This window comes from Xyrauchen texanus, chromosome 6 (assembly GCF_025860055.1).
Source record: "Xyrauchen texanus isolate HMW12.3.18 chromosome 6, RBS_HiC_50CHRs, whole genome shotgun sequence".
In the NCBI taxonomy this organism is placed as follows: Eukaryota; Metazoa; Chordata; class Actinopteri; order Cypriniformes; family Catostomidae; genus Xyrauchen; species Xyrauchen texanus.
Genome location: NC_068281.1, coordinates 6,294,119 through 6,310,938, shown reverse-complemented (window position 1 = coordinate 6,310,938; position 16,820 = coordinate 6,294,119). Strand labels below are relative to the sequence as shown.

The window sequence follows — 16,820 nt, the reverse complement described above, 5'->3', positions numbered from 1 at the left end:
GTCTCTCTCTCTTTCTGTGTGTGTGTGTGTGTGTGTGTGTGGTTTGACAACCGTTTATCTATTGTTTTATCATTTTAAACCCAACAAACTTCTATTTGTGAAATGTTTTGCTTGAAAAATGTGTTAGAAATGACAATGTCAATCAGACATACAAGTGGCTTGTATTGAAGTACTTTTTGGGGCCACTGGAAGTATTGGGGAAAGAAACGGGTCATGTCTGTTTGGTGACCTCTGTCTGAGGTGAGATCACAATGACAGCAGCTATTCTGCGTTACTGAGTTAATAGGCTCAGTGTAATCATGTCTATTGTTGCTTCAGCAGATGTGGCAGCCAAGTCAAACACAGATGTGCAAGGCATTATACTGTAGAGGTTGTGTTGTCTATGTTGTGGTGAGGATTTTTGCTCTAAGCAGAAATTAAATTAATACATGAGACATAATCTTCACACACTTATAGACTATCTCTGTGAAGCGTCATAGACAATCGTGTGATTTATTTTTTCCATATATTTGTTCATGTGCATTCAGAGTTCTGGAATGTTGTGGGTTTATGAGAACTTGTTTTGTGCAGCTCAAACATAGTGACAAAGGATGTTTATTTGGATGATTCTTCTCACAAAAGCGGTCAAGACTATGTCCTGGTCATATTCCCGAATCAGAATGTTCGTTGTTCATGCCCAAAAGGGTTTTCAGGGGGGGGAAACTAACCAAACTAGATCGCGCAGCCTTAAAGCCCAGGGCACCCCCGGCCAGTCAAGGGCACCTGGGCACTGGCCTCATTGGCCTGGTCGGTAATCCGTCCCGGTTTGGACCATACATATTTTATTTATTTTTTGCATTGTAGCTTTATTTTCAAGACTTTTAAGCACATTTGACCCCCAATTTTCAAAACCGTAATGCATTCGTACATTTGAATTTTACGATTCCCATTGCTTTCAATGATGATTCTCATTAGCTTTACACAGCCATTATTAACTGTATTGCAATAAAAAATATACTTTTGCACATTGATGAAAATAAAATGAAAGGCAGTACAAAGGGAGAACTATTAAGATGAATAAATACTAAATCTTTTCTTGCATTGCGGTTAAGAGAATTGGGTGCTAAAAAGTGCGTACTGAAATAATGTCAATAAGTAAAAAATCTTAATGACACTCTCATTTCTTCTCATTTCTAACTTACGTTTGGTGTAAAATAGGACATTTTCTTGACAGGTTTTGTGGGATTCATCCATTTGTCTGGCCCGGCTTTCTTAAAACGTCCTCACAAATATAAAGCGATTGTCTGACATTTCCAATAAAACAACCCAAATGGTTTGAAGTATGGTCTGGTGTACACCTAAAGGTTCTTATGTTTCTTTGCAGAATCTTTTGAAGAATTTTCTTATTTTCAAGAACCATTTTTAATGCATATCGGGTACTTGAGCTGGCTGTGTTCTTTAGCATTTAAGGAGTATGTAAGTTGATGTAACATTATTGGTTTTACAGATCAGCATATTGGATCCTGGGTTTCTTTGATGCGCCATACTTACTGTAAGTGGTTTAGTTCAAAAGAACGGTATCAGGCTGCAAAAGTCTTTGGTTATAATTGGAATCTTTATTTTTCCAGGTTGTGATTTATAACTAATACTAATTTGCTTAATTGAAAAACTATAGAATCTATTGGAGGTCCTCACAAGTAGCTTTATTCCAATCCAGAACAAAATGTTATTGCTCAAAGGATATTATTTTTACTGGTTAAAAGAGACTTCACTTCATGTAGCTTTCAGATATTTCTCCTAAAACTAGATTAAAAATGTCAGGTCAAGTCATTTTGATTTGTATAGCGTTTTTACAAATAAAGCTGTAAGTCATCATTGTGCAGTTTGCAAAAAGAATTTGATTTTAAATTATGCCTTAAAAAATAAATAATAAATAATTATCCTCTTTTGACGCACAGTGGAGACAAATTAATGTTTGACATACAGTAAGAGTACTGTTACTATACAATTAACATGGATAGCACAGTTTGGAAAATTTGGTCTAGAAAGAATTTGATGAGAAATGCTCGTTTGACGAGTTCATATTGAAACCTCTGAGTTTGGTATCTTGGCAAATATGAGCTCAGTTTAAGACATTGGTCAGACCTCTTCTGCAACACAGGAGACAAATGTAAGTCGGATTTATGAAACATTCTTAAGATTAAAATTCGTCTTCACTGCTATTCTCTTCTTATTTTCTAACTAAAATCATGAAACAGCTATTTCAAACAAAACAACATAAACAATATGAGTATAAAAGAATTCATTCTTAATAACAACTGTTTGAATGCAAGGAAGTAAACATAATTCAATAAGTCAAGGTGTTGTGTTTATTCCCACAGCCTCAAATTTGTACTCAAGAGTTTTTAAGTCATAAACACTTAAATCTTAAGTCTATTGATTTTTAAGAAATAATAAGTTCAAAGAACTTCGATATTTGGGTTGTGAGACCAAAACTTCACATTTCAATTAATGTTTAATTAAGACAATTTGATTTTTCCAGTAATGTCAACATTAGGGTTTACAGTGTACGTTTAACTAAAGTTTTGTGAATCCAACCCCTGGACACTTAAGACAAAGGCTCCTTTTGCTCCACATTTAATCGCAATAAGAATAAATTGACATATTATTGAGATCTCATACATTTGTGTGTGTGTGTTTTTAAAAAAAATCCTAAATAGAAACAAGCATTGAATTAATAATAATTATAATTTTGTGGTGAAGTAAATATAGGAGAAAAGATTAAGTAGGCTAATTTCTACACTGAATAAGTTAAAGCGTGAACTTAAAAACATTAAGTAAATTAGGCATTTGAACATGTAAAAATGAACGCTCTAGCTTATAAGTAAATATTACTGTATTTATGATTCTTTGATATCTTTAGGATGTGTAATCATGTATCATTCTAACATAGAAAACCTTGTCACGTTTATTTGCTAATTCGAGTAAATTTCACTGGTAAATAAAATAAGTGTAATGGTCAGCTGATGCTAGTTAGTCTCCTTGTTAGCAAGCCCACCACCCATGGTGGAGACTCCTGTTCGAATCCCGCTCAGAGCGGGTTGAGAAGACCAGTTACATAAGTCAAATTTATTTCACTTTTCGAAGTGTTGAAGTCTACTATTACCAGTAACGCAAGATGATGTTGTGTCATAGACTACATTACATTAAGCTGCCCTGTGGGAGCCTTCCTTATAATGTGGTACATAATAACCAGTGTTGGGTAAATTACTCAAAATAAGTAATCCACTACAAATTAATAATTACTTGTAATCAGATTACTTAACATATTACTTAATCAAAAATTAATTCACATTTAAGTTACTTTTTCAAACACTATTCTTATGATTTTTTTGTTTTTCCGCTCAACGGATTCAAAGTAATGTCCATATTTCCTCCTTGTTCATTGTCACACACCCTTCAGCTGTCAAAGAGATGCAAACAGACGTACATATTTGAACATGTGAATTCATATTTTAAAGGTAATATACATACTATTATGTTCGCTGTCCTTTTCTGCATATTGCGGTGCCATTTTGTGGTCCGTTCTGCACGACGCGGTGGCTCAGTTTTGCTTAACGCGGCCCATTCGGCACGTTTCGTGGCCTAACCACTGGCCCGCTCGGTTCTCCCAATAGCCATTCCGCCCCTGAATGGCCCAAAAGTGCATCGGCCCACCGGGAAAATGCCCGGTATGCCAGATTACCAGTCCAGCCCTGGTATCATGTATATCATATTTGTAAATAAAAGTTACGGTATGTACTAAAATGTTTAAGTTAAAATAACTCATTCACTTTTATCAATATTATGTAATGAAGCTAAGTAGATTTGACTTATTTTTTATACCATGACGAAAAAACTGTGAAATAAAATGTAAGTAAATCATACTAGTCGGTTTTTCAGTGTATGTATGAGTTAAACTTAATATATGCATGTGTGAAGGAGAGAGAGAGAGAGAAATAAATAAATAAATAAATATATATTTATTGACAGAAACGCACACAACAGCAAAACCGATCCACGCACAGGCTGATTCATCAGCTGAAGAGACCCGCTCATTCCACGCCAAGAACACGCACCGGGAGGATGCGTGGCGTTATTACCCAAGGTTATTATATCCTAAACCATTTAAGGATTGAACCCGACACTCATATATTCATATGCATCTGATCTTTCTACATTTTAAAGCGTTTCAGTGGACACACGCACTGCGCCGTGCCCGTCTCAACGCAGGGCTGCTCTTTTGGATCCGTGCCACGGTTGTCTGTCTCCGTCGGTCTCCGTCCGTCACCCGTTCAACCAACCACACCTACCCTCACCGAATTACAGCAGCATAGCGTCTGCACCGGATCACCGTCTCCCATCTCATTCGGAAAAAGACATTGTGTCTCCGTGAGCGCGTGGAAAAAACGGATCCACTGCGCTTTAAACAGCCGGTGCGCACCCGACCCGCTCAAAAACACCCGTGTCGGATCGGTGTCAGCCCGGTGCGTGTGATCGGTCTGGAGGAGAGGTAGGTGAAAGGAAGGAGGAATTTATTCGCCCGGAGGAGAGCGCGGCTTTGTCCCGCATCCTGCGCCAAGAAGCATCACCTTGAGGGTTTAAACGCACTGACGTCCAACTTACCAGGTAAGCCATACAGTTGCGGTTGACTAATATTAAATGCACAGAAAGGAATTAAAGTATCCTACGTTCCTTTAACTAATATAGAGTTAAATATATTTATCCATGATGGTAACAAAATCCCAAAGAAATTTGAATTGAATAGAATTTTCCTAAACATCAGTTTAGATCATTTTTAATTATTCGAGTCATTTTGGATATGGTGCAATCTTTGGTGATAGGTAAACTGGAACTGGAATAATGCTGCTTGACAGTTCAGTTACAGGGCAGCTGCAGGAGTTTTAAAATCCTGGAACATTTTCTTTAAATTGCTTGTGCATAGAAAAATTGTTCTGTAGAGACATTAAGTCCTGTTGGAAACTAAGTGTTATAAAAGATCTCGCTTTTGTTATTTTAGATTTGTATGTAAACATTTCCAATCTGGAACCTTTAGGATTGGTTGCAATACATGAATCCTGTATGCATTGCTTTTTGGATTTTTGACTAGGGGATTCTTTTTTTTGACAAACAGGGCTTATTGGTCTCCAGCCATGTGTCTTACAGAGCATGCATGAAGATCTATATCTTGCTAAACAAAAAGTTTGTAATTCACTCACGTGCAGGGCATGGGAGGTCTGCTGCTGTGTGGTTGCAATGCAAATCCATCTATTGTAGTGAATGCATGGAATCCTAAGGTCCTCTGATGTTGAATATACGCCTCTTGCTAGTACTAAACAAACCTCTCCAGTGTCAGGCTTATGAAAAGCACACGTCAACATGTCAACAGTGTTTTTGAAGACAAAGCTCTTGTATATTGGTTGAATGGAGGATCATGTTAGATTGAGCTTTGGGGAGTACACGCATGAATTAAATGCAATCACAAAATTAATCAAGCTTTTGTGCTTAAAGCTCTATATGTGATGATTGTATGTTTATGTGGCTTGTGTAGGTTTGCATAATTTATAAGGTCAACCTTGTTCCCCTATTTCCAAAGAAACCTAACCTTTGATGTGCAAAACTTTACTATACACAACCCTTTAAAGAGATGGTGGTGGCACCATGGTAATGTGATGGTTCCAGCAGGTGTTAATATCATGGTACTTTGATACCACTGCAATTAATGGCTACCTTCACAAAATGTTACCATATTAACCAGGTTTCCAAAATACCCAAGTTACTTTAATTATTGTTGCTACAGTAAAATTGTAAGTACAAGTTAGTATCTTCTTCAGGGTAAAAAGATTTCAAAATATTTTTTATAACAGTTTGGGGAAAATCTAAGTTAATATAATTTTATTGCAGTAACTATAACTATCATAATTAAAGTAAGCTGGTGGAAACTGGTTACCATGGTGATATTTTTGTAAGGGTACTATAATGCAATTTCTTGAATCCTAAATGGTAACAAGCATTAAAAAAATAATTATAATTTTGTGGTGAAGTAAATATAGCAGAAAACATTAAGTACTTTCTACATTGAATAATTTAAAGCTTAATTTAAATATACTTTAAGTTAATATAAATATTAAGTTAATTCTGCATTCAAACATGAACAAAATAATGCTGTAGCTTAAAAGTAAATATTATTTATGATTATTTGTCATCTTTAGGATGTATATTGCAGGGGGGCAGGTTGCAAGAGAGCCCTTAACAGAATATAGAATATCTTATAGAATAAATTTTTAAGGGCAAAGTTAACTTTTTTGGTTCATTCTGCTTCTAAAGTCTGGTTGGAAATCATGACATTAATCATATGTGTGTTTGATGAAAGATACACTGTTGATTTAATTAAAAGTATAAAAATAAATCCCAGATAATGTTTTAATTTAACTGAATACGTTTTGGATTTAGTGACAATTATTTCTAACAAAGTCAATTATATATTTTCTCCCCAATTTGGAATGCCCAATTCCCAATGCGCTCTAAGTCCTCATGGTGGTGTAGTGATTCACCTCAATCTGGGTGGCAGAGGACAAATCTCAGTTGCCTCTGCATCTGAGACTGTCTATCCGCACATCTTATCACATGGCTTGTTGAGCGTGTTACATGTAGTGCATGTGGAGGCTTCACACTATGGTCCGCGGCATCCACGCACAACTCACCAAGCGCCCCACTGAGAACGAGAACCATATATTATAGTGACCACGAGGAGGCTACCCCATGTGACTTTACCCACCCTAGCAACTTGGCCAATTTGGTTGCTTAGGAGACCTGGCTGGAGTCACTCAGCGTGCCCTGGATTCTAACTCGCAACTCTAGGTTTGGTAGTCAGCGTCAATACTCGCTGAGCTACCCAGGCCCCCAACATAGACAATTATTTAATTTAGCTGACAGCATGTTTTATTTATAATATTAAGGTCACTATTTTTCACAGTTATAATTAGTCTTTTTATACAACAAATAAATAGCTACCTTTTATAAAGGGGGTCCTTGGCATCAGAAAGTTTGCAACCCCCTGATATACAGTATTGTTCTCCAAGGCACTTCAAAGAATTCCATGGTATTATGCCCTAAAATATGGTTGTACCATGGTACTTTTTGTAGAAGGATTTACTATAGTGCCATGTCCAAAACAATCACAACAAGTGACGCACTAATAATAGTTATGTAAAATAAGATCATGATAATATTCATGTGAAAGAATGCAAGAACATCTATCCATTATACAGTAACAGCCGGGAATTGCCCTATGTCAAGGTGTTGCAAAACAAGCTGGCCTCAACCTGCCTTTAACTCCCTATATTTGCTGACGTGTTGTCTTTGTGCTCTTAGGCATTCTTTGATTTATTTTTATTATTTGTTTTACCCATAGGTGACTTTGAAAAATCATATGTCTTAAAAACAGCCAAAGCTCCAAAGAACAATGGAATATTTCTAGAGAACTAGAACCATTGTTGTGCTAACCTGTGCAAAACTCACTGGGATGATGTTTCAGTGTTCTGGGAGATTGCAATGGAGTTGCTATGTGTTCTCTAATGCCAGCGGCACACTAGCCAATCTTTTCAGTGATGTTCAGGTGTGAGCTACATTGACATCTCTGCCAGTTAGGTGGAGGGAGATGAGCAAGCATTAAGCCCAAACTTTGGTCAGAGTGTAGTTTTGGCTTGAACATTGGGGTGTGTGTGTGTGTGTACATTTACAATTCCACCCTGGATCAGAAGGTGGCGACACTCACATTTGAAACTATGTTGTCAGGAAGAAGCGCAAGAAGCAGATGTAATCACCGCTTATCAAAAGAAGACAAAGGTAAACACAACAACAGTGGATGTGCACGTCAAACGCGCATGTTTGAGGACGTCAGGAGATATCTGTAATTGTACAACTCAAGTCCGAAGGACTCATTTTCTGGTAAATCTTCTGTAAAGCTGCTTTGAAACAATGTGTGTTGTGAAAGGCGCTATACAAATAAAAATGACTTGACTTGACTATAAAGAAATATTTATGGTTCTGAACTCCTGAAGACAAATAGTCCAGGATCTCATAGCAGACGTAGCGCACATGCGCCAAACGCATGTACATGTGCGAACAGTCATATGAAGTATACTTTTGACAGACTAGCATTCAACTGTACGTAGACGCTCCATCAAAGTATACTTTGGGCTTTAGTGTCTGCCAGTTGGAGGTCTTTAATCACTTGACCATCAGAACTCCCTGCTTAGTTAATGGTTCCAGCAACTGGGAAAAAGGATCCGACATGACTGAAAAAATTGTTCTATCACTGGGGCGGGCTCATGTGTTCTCTTCAAGTGACCAATCAGCATCTTCTTTTACTGAAGAACTGACAAGACGTCAAGATGATCTGAACGTTTTCATCTGTGATCGCACTCACCTGCAGACCATCATAAAATCTTATTGCATTCCAAAGTGATTCTGCCAAGCATTTTTCCTCCATTTTGCTCCTACACTAAAATGACTAAATTATTCAGAGTGGAGACACAAAAGTCTGTTTTTATTGAACGTCATTTTATTTTCTCACTGAAAGCTGCATATGGGCAGTTGATATGTCTGTCACTCCTCCACCATTCTTAATCACCAAGTGTGTCATACCTCTGACTAAAGAAAGTGAGATCTCAGCAAAACAGTCTGCATGTGTGACACCCTTGGCCAAAATTGAGTTGTTTTGAGTCTGCTAGTGTGGCACGAGCTTAAGGTGTTCTAAGTGGTATTCAACATAGAGCTATGTTGTGTTTAGGGAGTTGTGGGTCACTCAAAGTCAAGCCACTATAATATTCTGGTCCCCACATAGTTAATGCACATAGTCTACATAGGCTATAGGCAGCTCAGTAGGCTTTGGAACAGAGCCTGTGCATCTGTTCAAGTGTGTGTTTGTGAGGGCGAGTGTGTGTTTATTGGAGAGAAAAGGGAGAGAAACATATATAGCAGGTCTCGATGTGCGTTAGAGTGTAAGACACACACACATGTGCACACACACACACAGAAAGTGAGAGAGGGTTTGACTCTCTCTGTCTGACTAGCAGTGAATAGCCCTCTGTTATCTTAGCTGTGCACACAGACAGCAGCACAGCAGGACTGCCAGGCAGGTGCTGCACAAAAGTAGCAGGTGTCTTTTTGGGTTAATTCAAATACTTCTCCCTCAGCACCCCCCAATCTACCCTTTACATCTCTCCTGAGACCAAGCACCCATCGCTGGGGACCAAGAGCACCAAGGGGCCCTCCTCCTCAATGCACCACAAGCTCGGGTGACCAAGGGTGTCGTCTGGTTGTTGTTAGTATTTTGTTGCGTGTTATGGCTGGCCGTGTCCTTTTTTTTGGTCTGCAAACCATAGAATTACTCTCTTTTTCAACAATGTAGGAGGATTTAGAGCTGAAGGTGTTATTTGGGTGTATTAAAGTTTGTTCGTGTGTATTTGTGTTACTGAGCCCAGCCTAGCGGAACATTTTATTGCTTGAAGGTTGCTCTTTCATAGCTCAGGTGACTTAATAAAGTTCTCAGTTGTGTGTTATTTGAGGATCACTTTTGTTTGAAATTTTTCTCCTAAAATTCCCTACAAAGATTGAAACAAATGTATCTGTTGTTGGCATGTAGATCTATACAATAAATATGAATAGCATAGCACAGATATTTTGGTCTTAGAAAATTAGAAAATAAATAGGACAAGCGGCGATACTGCAGATAATGGATGGATGGATGTATTCTTTTAGGTATTGTTTTTGAAGCAATGTAAAAAATTATACATATAATAAAATGCAAATGAGTTTTTGATTTAATTAATAGTGTTAATATGAACATACAAAAATATAAGTATTTCAAGCTTATTTACAAAGAAAGTTAAAAGGTATTTCATAAGCCTATCTGTACAGAAATATGATATATGGCAATTAAAACATATATAAAACTAAATTAATGAGGTGATAAACTATGACTTAAGGAAAACATATGTTACATATAGGAAAACGGCAATTTTTAGGATATTTAAATATATGTTGTTGCATTTATGTGCAAGTATGTTACTGTTTTTATATCATATATTGTTATTTAGGCCTACTTTTTTTTAAATCATAAGTTGTGTTAAATCAGATTTCAGATTTGTATGGGTGTAACCTGAAAGCTATGCAAATATCAAATGGAATTGAAATAGGAATTAACATTGGATTTGAAAATAAATAAATATTTAAAAATGTAAAAGTCCACCACACGCCACTGTTAACTAGAGTCGGTACATAATAATGAGAGTGTCTCAAAAACATATAGGGAAAATTGCTGATTTCCTTAACAGGTGCGACTAATCAGGTCCAACACTTGGACAGGACGTTTTGTAGATCGCTTGGTTATTTCTGCTGCAAAGTTATTCGTAGCCCCACCCACCTAGAAATCTCATTGGTTCTTGATCCCGCTCAACATGACTATATACTAAACTCATATTAAATCATATTATTATTGTTAAATAGTTAAGCATCAAAAAGTTCTAATTGTGCTGTGTCGTGCAACAGTTTTGCTTTCCGTGTGGACAGATTGCTTGTATATGTGAACAAGTGCTTGGCTTGGACACAGTGTTAGGCCGTGATTTTCTCTGAAAAGTAATTAAGCAGTAATGAAAATGTGTAATATAACACTAATTTGAAGAACTGAAAATTTACCATTTAAGAACCTTTTATCCCCCCCCCCCCAAATAAAAAAAACATATTAGAGTCAACTCAAGAACCATATTCAATGAAATGTTTGCTAAACTTGAGTTACAACAAAGAACCATTTAAGAATCCATTTTTTTTTTAGTTCTGAGTCTCTGCTTTGTGTTTCAATTCAAAACTCACAGAATAAGAAAGTTCAATTCAACGGCGTTTGTCTGTTGGAACAGATATCTATATTCTGTATCCATTTGATGTGCTTAAAACAGCACAGTTGAGAGGGCTTTGATTATCTCTGTCGTTTTGAAATTCACATAGTTCACCTTGAGTCATCTGAGGCGTTAGCTATCAAGCTCCAAACATACACATGATTCAAGCCAGTTCTAGAATAAAAACCATAACATCCTATTATATCAGAACATATCAGAGTGTACTCAATATCTGGCAACCCACCGAAAGTCAGAATAGTCAGAACAGGTCGTTGAGCAATGTGCTAATGTAGCTAGCTAGTTATTTTTCTTACTGTAATGTCTGAATAACCATTAAACTTTAAAAACTAGTTTAAAATTTCAAACAAGGCTTTGTCGAGCCAACATCAAAGTTTGTCTTGATAACTAATAACCTATTTAGTTATATTGTAAGTTATTATGAAACTCAACCTTACATCACCCCTATGAGTGCCATGGCTCATCACGTGTTGAGCATGTGTGCTAACCGCTGTGTTATTACTCAGAGAGATATGTGAGCTCTGACAGTTTGTGAACATGGCTCAGATGAAAGGAAACTATTAAAATATATCATGTTGGGAGCAATATACATTACCCAAAGTTCTGCCACTAAAAAGGATGTTTGCAGGGCTAATAGAAACAACTGGGCATAAGGGGCTAATTTAGAAGCAGTTAGCCACCAATTAGCTCGTAAATTTCATCAGCAGTTAAACCCACAATGTTCCAAAATTAGCCTCCCAAACTCTTTATTTGTGATAACCTTCACTGTAATGTCACTCTGTAGGTCTACATTTAAATTATTTTTTAACAGCAACAATAGTCTACATTTAGCACATGCTAACACTATGTACTTTCATTTAGCAGGAACACTACATTCTGACCAGTCAGGGTTTTGTAGGCTTCTCATTTTGTTTTGTGGTAAACAAGAAGACATAACAGTCTGCATTATTCTCACCTCCCTCTTATCTGAATATCAATTCATGCCGTGTGGCTTGAATGTGCCATTAAATGTAACCGAGTGCTACCATCGATGCGAAACGAAATATTAATTTACTACCTCACCTTACTTTCTGTGAGTGTCTCTGTTTACACTCTGCTTGTCCAAAACTGCAGGTTTTAAATTGTTTTTGGGATTTATCCATTAGAATGTTTCTGGTCTGTGTGCACACTGCTGTTTGCACACTGTATGATTGTGCCAAAAGTGTATATAATAGCAAACATTGATGTGACACACTCCTTTACTTTTCTAACTTGATTTTATTGCTAAAAAGTGATATGTAATAATTTCACAGCTGTATTGATATTTCCATTCATGCATTTTATTGAAATGCTTGGCAGGAGGTTGTTTAGGAGGATGCCAACAACATCCAAGAGGAAAACTGTATTGCTCAGACTGGCTGCTCTTTCAAAGCTCTGGAGAATGTATGAAGTTCTCAGTTGTTAATTTGAAGTCTCAACGTTGTCACAGATGGTTCTCCTAAAATGCCTGTGGAGAAATTACAATAGAAAGAAATACCTGTAAGTCAGTTGTGGACATTAAGATTATAGAGCTATAAAAATAAGTGAATGGCATAGCTCCATATATGGCATAGCTAATTTGGTTTTGGGAAAATTGAATGAGAAAGGTTTGTGTTTACATTGAAATCAGACTTTTGTTTGCAGTCTGGCAAATCAGAGCACAGTTTGAGACATTGTTAAGATCTCTTTTGAAAATCAGGAGACATATGTGAGATTACTAAAGAGAGTAAGAAAAATTAGCCATTAGCCCTCCATTTAAATGCTTTATTTCCTATGGGTCACCAAAACATTATCACAGTTTAAATGAAAGATCTGTCTGTGATTCTGTGCCAAGTTAATATTTGATTCTCAAAAATGGCATGTGCATCTTGTTTATTCTGTTTTAGCTAGACTGTGTAGTATGTGCTAGTCATTTTGTTTTGACAGTTCTGGGTTATAAAAATGCAGCGACAGGAAATGCTTTAGGACCAAACATGCGCAGTAGCATTCTAATTCCTTTGTTATTGTTTAATTTACACCCTTGAAATTATCTATAGGATGATAGCAATTTCTTGCCACTTATTTACCTTATTTTGTCTTCAGATCACTGTTTTGCTTAGGAATTATTCTTTTAAAAAGTATAAAGAAGTACACAAGCTATTTAAATGTTCTAACAATAAATTATTTCCATTGAACATGGATTGTATCTGTTGTACACATGACAGGCCGAAAAGGTAGAGATTAAAGACTGGAGTGGTGGTGGCGTAGTGGGCTAAAGCGCTGAGCTGGTAATCAGAAGGTTGCTGGTTCGATCCCCACAGCCACCACCATTGTGTACTTGAGCAAGGCACTTAACTCCAGGTTGCTCCGGGGGGATTGTCCCTGTAATAAGTGCACTGTTAGTCGCTTTGGATAAAAGCGTCTGCCAAATGCATAAATGTAAATGTAATGTAAAGATAAATAGCCTACAAGATTAAAAAAAAAAGGTCAAATGTAAAAAAAATTAATAACAATAATTGATAACATGATCATTTATGTGTGAAAAAAGGTTATTTTGTACCTCAAATATTTTGGACTTCTGTTTTTACAGTTCTTAACAATAACATTCAAATAGTACAAGCTCATAATAGGCTATACATTCAACATGCTTAACATTTTTGGTTATCATGCAAAGTTTACTTTTGACTTTACAATGCAATAAATGTACGTAATTCATTATAAATCAATACCTGTATGCCAGTGGTTTTAATTTGGTCAGTAATTAGCCAATACATATTGGTGGCCGATACATAGGTACATCCCCACCCTATATTCCAAATATTGCAACATTCTTGCTATAAAATTCATGAACATTTAAAGTTGTTTTCCCTGAGGTTGCCCATGATCTGTTAATGCATGCTGAGGGTAACTGCACCACTAGAGAAAGTTAGATGCCCCACCATGCTATTGTATGTCTTTTAGAAAGTGGTAAATGCCCCTTTGAAAGGCGCCTGAAATGTGGCAGTATCTATGAAGATGTAGATCACACAAGCACCACTGGAGAGGGGCATCAGTCCAGTGACCTCCCCTCCAAGACACCAGACATACAGGCGGCAGGGGGTGTATTCTTCAGAGCGCACATGGCAGAGGAATACAAAGAGGGAGAAACTTGGGTCGCTTTGATTCCGATGTCAGTTCTGAAGCCATAACTTGATTAATGAGTGAGTCGGTTGAATGGGCCTTTGAAAAAAGATTTCTTGAAATTCATCTGTGCGTTGTCACATGCCGCTGGGGTGTTTAGCTTTGTGACCCCCAATGAGAAAGAATAAAGTGTGAAAGGAATTCAGACTTTCTGAAGTGTGCAATGTTGCTTAAGTTGTGGAGCACAGGGATATTTTTCAGAAAATGTACATGATGTGATTTTGGAGATTATATGACTGACAGAATAACTGTCTACCGTTCTCTCGCTTGCAGTCTTTTTGTTCTCCCTCGCTAGTCATTTTTGTTCCCTGGGCATTAGGATTGCTTTATTCTTTTATTTTTCTCTCCAAGGTACCTGCGTGGAAATTTGTCAAGAGCAGTCAATGTACAAACAGGCCACTTGCAATTCATTTTAAGTTTAAATGTACACTGTAGTACAAAGCAGAATCTTACGAAACAGTAGCTCTGTTCCAAAACCTAGTGAGCAGCCTTGCCGTTTACTGTCTAGATTAGCAGTTACCTTTCAAGGCAGCATCCTAATGGAAATTGAACCTCTTAAGTGACTTATGTAGAGCTCTCTACATAGAAATCAACATAGCTCGCCACTCAAATAGCACTCTTAAAGTGCACAGGAGACTCAATGCACTGTTGATTCCAGTAGACTTTGTCATTAGCATAAGTTTGCCAAATGTTTGGCAGAAATTATGGAAGATTTGTCCCGTATTTAATGATGCGTTCCATTCAAGTCGGATGTGGGATGTTCCTACTTGACATCTCCAATCTCATACCATAAAGGCATTCCATTGCAAGCTGTTCGGAATATGTTGAGTAAGGAAGCAAAACTGCAATGCTACCGTTAGCTTAGCAGGTGTTTGAATGTCTCCTAGCAACCCAACTGATAAACAATGCTGTAACGCTAGTTTTTGTGCTTCAGGGGTACATTTATAAAAAGAGAGCATAGTGTACCATGTTTCATACACCTGTTTCTGCAGGTGTTTGTTAAACAAGCTTTAATATCATGTAATTTTGGAACTTTGGCTCATTTATCAATATACTATTTAATAAAAGTGAATGTTTATCACTTAATTTCTATATCTCCCCGGGTGCCGACGTGTTTGTGTGACATCACGCACCTGCATCTCGGCGAAATCGGAGTTGAAATTTTCGCTGAGTTTCCAAGTTGGAGTTCCGACATCAACTATCATTCCATTGCTCTTCTCCTAGTAGGAAGTTGGAAAATCAGACTTTCTGAGTTGAATGGAATGCTGCATTAGTGTTGAAAAACTCGAGAGCGACCCCCACCCCCAAACAGGTGGCAAAACGTCTCTTATTGAAGGCATCGTGTTAATTTTGCAATGAGCTTCTGCTTTCTCAGACTACACTCTCTGCAAAGGAAACCCCCCAAAGACAGCATAATGTTGCTACCATAATGAACAGACTTCATGTAGGGAGCATGTCTATGATGCCTTAAATTGCTGTCTAGGTAGGCAGCTCACTGAGCTATTATACTACACTCCAAACTTATCAATTAATTCCAACGACTGCTATTTGATGTTTTAAGTGCAGGTTACATTAGGTGAAGCTTTGAAATATAGTGTGTAAGAGTTATGTAAATTTCTGTTCATTCTGAAACCAAAGGGTCACTGCAATAGTGTCTTTTTAATTTTCATTTGAAAAATCAAATAAGATAGTTTTGCAAGAATCTCACAAATGTATCTCTAAGGAGTCTTCTGAATATCAAACCTACATCTAATTGCAACTGAAATGTCATTAAAAGACCCATTAATACCTATTCATTTATTTTTGAACCCTTCATTAAAACTAAAGCTTTCTTTGATTGAATTTGGCTTTTTGTGTAATCTGGTTCCGTTCTTTTACTTTTTTTGAGCTTGATGAAAAAACAGCCTGTCATCCACTCCCCACTTCCTGAATCACACTTTGGGACTCATGGAATGGGTAATGCAGTATTTTAACTTTTTATCAATCCATATTTTTATGCCAGCTGCATTTTCAGTAGTTCACCAAATTAATGAATGCTAATGATACCTGAAATCATGCAATTTCTGTAGAGGGGTGTGCTATTATTTTCTTAAGCAATTTAACTTGTGATTTTTGTCTGGTGGATGATCAAATGGACAAAACATTCCATAGATATGAATGAAGGAACGACCCGATCTTGGGACCAGAATACTAGAGTAATTTGTTAGATTGGCTGCTTTGCTCTTTTAATTTGGACCAGTTAGATACTGCTTAGAAACCACCCAGAACACCTTAGCAAGCAACTAGCAATGCCCTAGCAACCAGCAATGTGATGAAAACCAATATGCACACTTAGCAACCACATTACAATGCCCTGGCAACACCCTAGCATTGTAGCAGTGACTTTTGTACGGGCAGGCAATGCTCACATTTTCTTCAGAAAATGCTAAAATCTAGTTTATTTTATTCTCAAAGTACTCATGGACCCTTAAAGCTGGTATTTGATTGGTCGGTAATGTGTTTGGTAGGGCTCAATAATCATTTAAGCAGTCTAATAGCACATGTGTTTTAGTGTGCAGGTGGCTTGCAATTAGATCATTTAATCAAGTCTCTCTCTCCCCCTCCCTTTATTTCTGGTGTAGCCTAGATCTTAAACAGCTCTAATGTGGGTGCCTACTACAGTGATTCAAACTATGTTCTGGTTACCAATTGATTTTGCCTTTGGGATGT

The 16,820-nt window shown here is 37.1% G+C and overlaps 1 protein-coding gene across 1 annotated transcript in view; it reads left to right on the top strand.

Moving 5' to 3' along the window:
- Window positions 1-4,381: 4,381 nt before the first annotated feature.
- Window positions 4,382-16,820, top strand: part of LOC127645083 (semaphorin-6B-like) — a 151,929-nt gene continuing 139,490 nt past the window's right edge. Inside the window, exon 1 of the mRNA XM_052128602.1 lies at window positions 4,382-4,647. The gene's annotated coding sequence lies outside the window, so the exon portion shown is untranslated. The remainder of the gene's footprint in view (window positions 4,648-16,820) is intronic.